The sequence below is a fragment of the Medicago sativa genome, chromosome 7 (genome assembly GCF_051527215.1).
Source record: "Medicago sativa cultivar Bolivia chromosome 7, Bolivia_mono, whole genome shotgun sequence".
In the NCBI taxonomy this organism is placed as follows: Eukaryota; Viridiplantae; Streptophyta; class Magnoliopsida; order Fabales; family Fabaceae; genus Medicago; species Medicago sativa.
In genome coordinates, this window is record NC_140755.1 from 62,793,577 (window position 1) to 62,799,112 (window position 5,536).

At 33.6% G+C, this 5,536-nt stretch overlaps 1 pseudogene; it reads left to right on the forward strand.

Moving 5' to 3' along the window:
* The first annotated feature begins 312 nt into the window (after positions 1-312).
* On the forward strand, positions 313-2,183 carry LOC146907506 (uncharacterized; annotated as a pseudogene).
* Positions 2,184-5,536: the final 3,353 nt, after the last annotated feature.

The following is a 5,536-nucleotide window of genomic DNA, read 5'->3' on the forward strand; positions in this document are numbered from 1 at the left end:
TTATCTATTTTGGATTTCTTTCAATCTTCTTTAAATTAATATATTGTTTTTGGCATGTGCATCAGCTTTGTTCTTTGTGTGCATTGAATTTCATCATGGTCTTAGCTTAGCTTTCTAATATTTTTGTATTTGGTAAGTTTCAAGTTTCTATTATCAAGCATCATTTGTTGCATTTTTATCTGTCAAATATCTTCATTTGTAATCCTAGCATGATGTATGTTAAGATTTTTTTAAGCTACCATGTTGCCGTTTTAGAGACTTAAAGCAATAAATATGATGTGTACCACTAAATTCATTAGATTGAAACAATATATGGATTGTGGTGAAGAATGTGAGTTTGAAAAAATTGGATTGAAACTATATATGGATTGTGGTGGAGAATGTGAGTTTGATAAATATGTGCATCATATTGAATTGACCTGTATAATCTTGCTATGGAACTTTCATAGCTTAAATCTCAGGAAGACATTGGTGTGAAAAATTCATAGGTGTAAGCTTACTTATATGATGGCTACCGAGAAGACATTGGTATCGCTGAGGCTTTCAATAATGCAAATCTCGGAATCGCCAAAAAGCCTGTATCTGACTTCAGGTAAATAAATAGGCTATATACCATATAATCATTATATTGTCATGTCAATGGATATTAATTTCAGTTTCTATGATCGTTCATCTCCAGTTTACACTCAACCGCGATATTTGTCTCTGTTGAAGATGCTTGATGCTGATATCACTGATAGTGTTATCGGGGAAGGATGTGGGATTAAGGTAAATTGTTTCCGAATCTGATAGAAGAATGTGAGATTTATACTTTTCTTGACAAAGATGTCAAATATGATTAAATGGATTTTATTGTGAGAAACTTTAATTTTTTCTGTTTCCTAGAATCGCAAAATCTTCCATTTAGTGGTCGGGATGCGGTCTTGCGTTACGTTCAGAAAAACGCAAAAATTCAGCAAATTACATTCAGGAGCTAAAAGAGAGGAAATACATGAAAAACTTGATGAATGGTTTATGATACTTGATTCTTGTGGATTTCGTAAAGTCCCTTTAAGCGCATTTATAAAGAATGCAAATTTTTGTTGGATATTTCTTCAGCTGGTACCTCATCTTACTTTTTCTTACCACTTTAGGTTTAGGATCCATATGAGCCTTAATCTATCATACTGCATTGGTTTCTTGGACCATGTCAGTACTTGCCAAGGCAATCCTTAGTCCTTTTTGGTCTATCAAAGTTAGAACTTATTAAACCACCTTTCACATACATGTACTGTTAGCTAGGTCATTTATGGTCATGCTTGTGGTTGTGCTAACATATATCATGCTTACATATCAAACCATTATATTTACATATCTAAAGTTTGGTATTTGGTGCAGAAAATTCAGGTTTACACGTCTTTGACTTCTTTGCCAATTCAATCCTTAGAGAGGTTCTCTTTGCTATTTAGAAGGGAAAACCCGATGCATTTTCTCCTGGAAGACCAGAGTTCTTGAAAAATTACAAATCAAGCTTGGAGTTCTTGACTTATCTAGAAGGTAGTAGTCATATCTCCTTTTAGCTAATCTCACTTTTCACCTTGAGAAACAGAAATAAAGAAGAAAATGTGGCCTTAATGTGTCAAACAAATTTGTTAATTTAACAGTGTATTTGCTAGATTTATCGATACATGTCTAAGAGTATATATTCACTAATATATGTCATTTAATTCCATGCAAGGCTGCTGTACGTCCAAATCTGTTGTTGCTATACCGAGTTCATGATTCTTATCTTTAAGATGGTCATAACTTTATAAGAATACCTGAATTATTAGTGATATGGATCTCATATCTTCAATTGCCTCAGGTTTCAGGAAATAGCAGGGTCTTTAGATTCTATGTTGACAACATCAAGTCCTGTCCTCGTTCAAAATTTAGATCATGGTGAAGTAAATTATCAGGACTTAAGGCTAAAATCAAGTGTAACCCTGTTGGAGAGTTTGAGATTGTGCTGGAGAGAAGAAAATGGTTGTGTAGTAACTTGCTGGCAGGACATGTCTTTGTTTTCAACAACAGCTTGGAGAGCTAGGAAGTAATTAAGACTAATTTTCAAGCAAGAAGAAGAACGCTATATTAGAAAGAAGAAAAATATGATATGAAGTGAAGAAATGATGGGTAGAGTTTTGAGGGTTTTAATTTTTCTTTTTGTTTTTCTTTGTTTGAAGAAAGAATTTACGAATATGGTAATGAGCATTCATTTCATCATTGTCAATTTAGAGATACTTTTATTTTCCTACCTGACTGCTACTCATTTTGTTCTTCATGAACTCCTATACTCTAGCATGTATAGTACTTGAATGTATAATACTTTGGACTTACCCTTAACTATAATCCAAAACTATCTTAACTTGGAAATGTTGTTTCTTTGGTTCATTTTGTGTCATGCGAATGTAATCGTAATTTGCACATCATTGGTTCCTTCATCGGTTCAAATTAGTTTAATCTTAATTATTACATTGTTTTCCCGATCTCATGAACAAAATATATGCTCTTTTCATGAATCAAGACCTGGTAAAGCTTTGATAAATATTTTGATAAATATTTCTAATGTTTGTGCAATATTCCTTAATTTGCTCATTTTTCCTTTGAAACAATTTTTTTACAAAATACGTTCTTCAACCCGTGCGAAGCACGGGTTTGTAACTAGTTCTAATTGAAATATGAGACCTGTAAAATTGATTAGCTCCTGTAGAATTGTTCTAACGCAATGCCAACTAATCTTAAAATCATAAGTAAACACAAACAAACAAAAAAACAGATTTCACATGCTTTTATCTTTAAGAAAATTGCAAGTCACCCTCGTCAACTCTATAAAAGAGATTTCACATGCTTTTATCTTTAGCTCCTGTAGAATTGTTCTTCAGACACTCATTCTTTTGTTAAAGGATATTTTTTTGGATTTTTGAAACTCGGTATTGGATACCAAAAGGGGTATTGGAAAACTTGGTTAATTATTCATGATAAAAAAGAAGGGATCCACAAAGAGCGTTGAAAATATTGAAAAGTCAATTGGTTTGATCTTTCTAGGGGTCCATGCAATAGTCAAGGGGGTAAAGGTGGTGGGGGTGTTCATTATGAGAAGGGATTTCAAAGTAAGTTCACGGGAGAGATACTTGGTGAGGGAGAAAATATTAAGGTTAATGGGATTTTTATGGGTGAGGGAGATATATGTAAGGATAATGTAGCTATTTTTGGTGTGGGAGAAAAAATTGACAAACCGGGAGAGAAAAAAAAAGTAATGCGGGAGCATGTAATAGTTTGGATGTTGGTCAGGAAGCCAATTATAACCACTTTTGGTTGTGTAGACGCCATTTTTGTTGTCGGGCCAAATAAAGGCATCCTCAATAGAGATGTTGAAGCAAAAATGCGTGTTGTTTATAGCTTCAGCAATCTCTTGGGGAAGATGGGTGTAAAGATGTTGAGAATGGGGAGCGGTGCTGCCGAGAACGTCTTTAACAAAGAGTTGAAGATCATGGATGTCAACGAAAGGGACAAGAGACCCGAGAAAGCCTAGGCCACTCCAGTTAGTGAACCAAAAAAAAGAGGAACCACTGCCAGGTCGCCATTTATAGCCATCTTTTAGCATATTAAGTGTTACTTGTTGAAATAAATTAATTAATTAATAAATTCAAGAACATTGAATCATGAAAATCTAATATTTAAATGTCAAATTCTATTATGTTTTATGAAAAGATTTTCTAACACAAACAAGTAATTATAGTTTAATTTGCTAACCAAGCAGAAGCCACAAATATGTCACAACTTGGATACTACTAAATATTAAATGAAAGATCATATAAAAATCTAAAAACGAAAATATGCAACACAAGGTAACAGTAAAATGTAAAAACAAAACTCAAAAATTAACATTCATGTGTTGTGCAGTGGGCACAGAATCAAGCTCTAGATGACTTCTTGGATTCAGAGCCTCATTATGATAAAAGTAGTTACTTCTTCTTGCACTAACAAAGGTACCAAGTTTAACTTCTCTTGTGTTACCTTGCAAATTTGTAGCCATAGCTGACTCATTCATGTGAGTTAAATTCTCTTGTTTTTCTACTTTAGGAATTTTGTTAGGTCTCTTCCTTGAATTTGAGAATGCTTGAGTAACTGGAATATGTGTAATTTTGGCAGCTGCCTTAATTATGTTCCTATGACCACTCTTTGTGGCAAGGGTGGATTTGGAACATGAGTAATTGGAATATGTGTTGGTTGAGAAACTTTAACTGGACACACATTGGTATTCCTTGCAGTTGGTTTAGGGAAATCATTACTCCAAGTAGGCTGTTGCTGAGTTGGTGAGAACATCCGTGATGTTCGTGGTGGTGGTGCATCTGGAATACCATTTGGAACAAGATAGATAATAAGCATACTGACTCTGAAATTAAAACTATTCCCTTTAAACTAGATAACACCGACACATACAAGGATATCAGACATAGGACACAACACTAACACATCCACGCAAATAATATTTTGAGAAAGTGAAATATTGGAATGTAACCACATCTATCGGTGTACATTGATTTATGTCGGACACCAGACATGCCATCAATCCGAAATGAAATGTCGGTGCTGCATTACTAGATGGACTTAAAGATGAAAAACATGTAATAAGAACTAAAAACAAAATAGAGAAGGATAATTTCAACCTTCCTAGTTCCATCAGATGCCGTGTGAATTTCTTTAACAGAAAGTGCCTTGAAATCTGCATTTTCACTCAACATCTTGAAATCTTTGTTCAAACCTATATGCACAATTCTATATTCTATTTATGTTCATGGCATATTCAACATGAAATCGACAGAAGAAAGGGTTCAAATCCTCAAGGCTTCTTTGGCAAATAATAAACTTATAACCATTGAATATTTCAACTTTTCTAGAGTAACCAAACTAATCAAATGCACCAACACGGGAAACTTAATAAACAAGACAGGGTGAACAAACCTGATTCACGAGAGATGCGGAGAGTCAATCCAAATGTTCAGTGAAGAATCCATAGAGAAATCTGAAGAGCAAGAGATTGTACGAGAAAGTTCAAGATCAGTACAAATTCTCATTTTCATTCAGCCAAACTTAAATTCTCTTTCATCACCTTCAACAAGCCATATATACAAATTCATTTATCCTTTAAATTCTCATTTGCTTAAATTCTCGTTTATATCTCATGTTATCCTTTAAATTCTCATTTTCATTCAGTACAAATTCTTATTCATGACATATTCATACGGTTTATCATGCAAATGCAAGTTATGAAATTTTCAGCAAGCCATATAAGCATGTAAATTTGTATAAGGACATTGTAACAGGACATGATGCTTAGTTAAAAAATAAAAATCTCATTTGTTAAAAAATAAACAGTGAAAGTAAAACTTGATCTAGAAAGTTATCAATTTTACTTACCCAAGGTGCCATGCTAATCCAGAAAGCCAAGCCTACACCAAAATATATTATGAAGATAGCTTAGATATGCTACTGGGAAGCATATTATAAGAAGTAA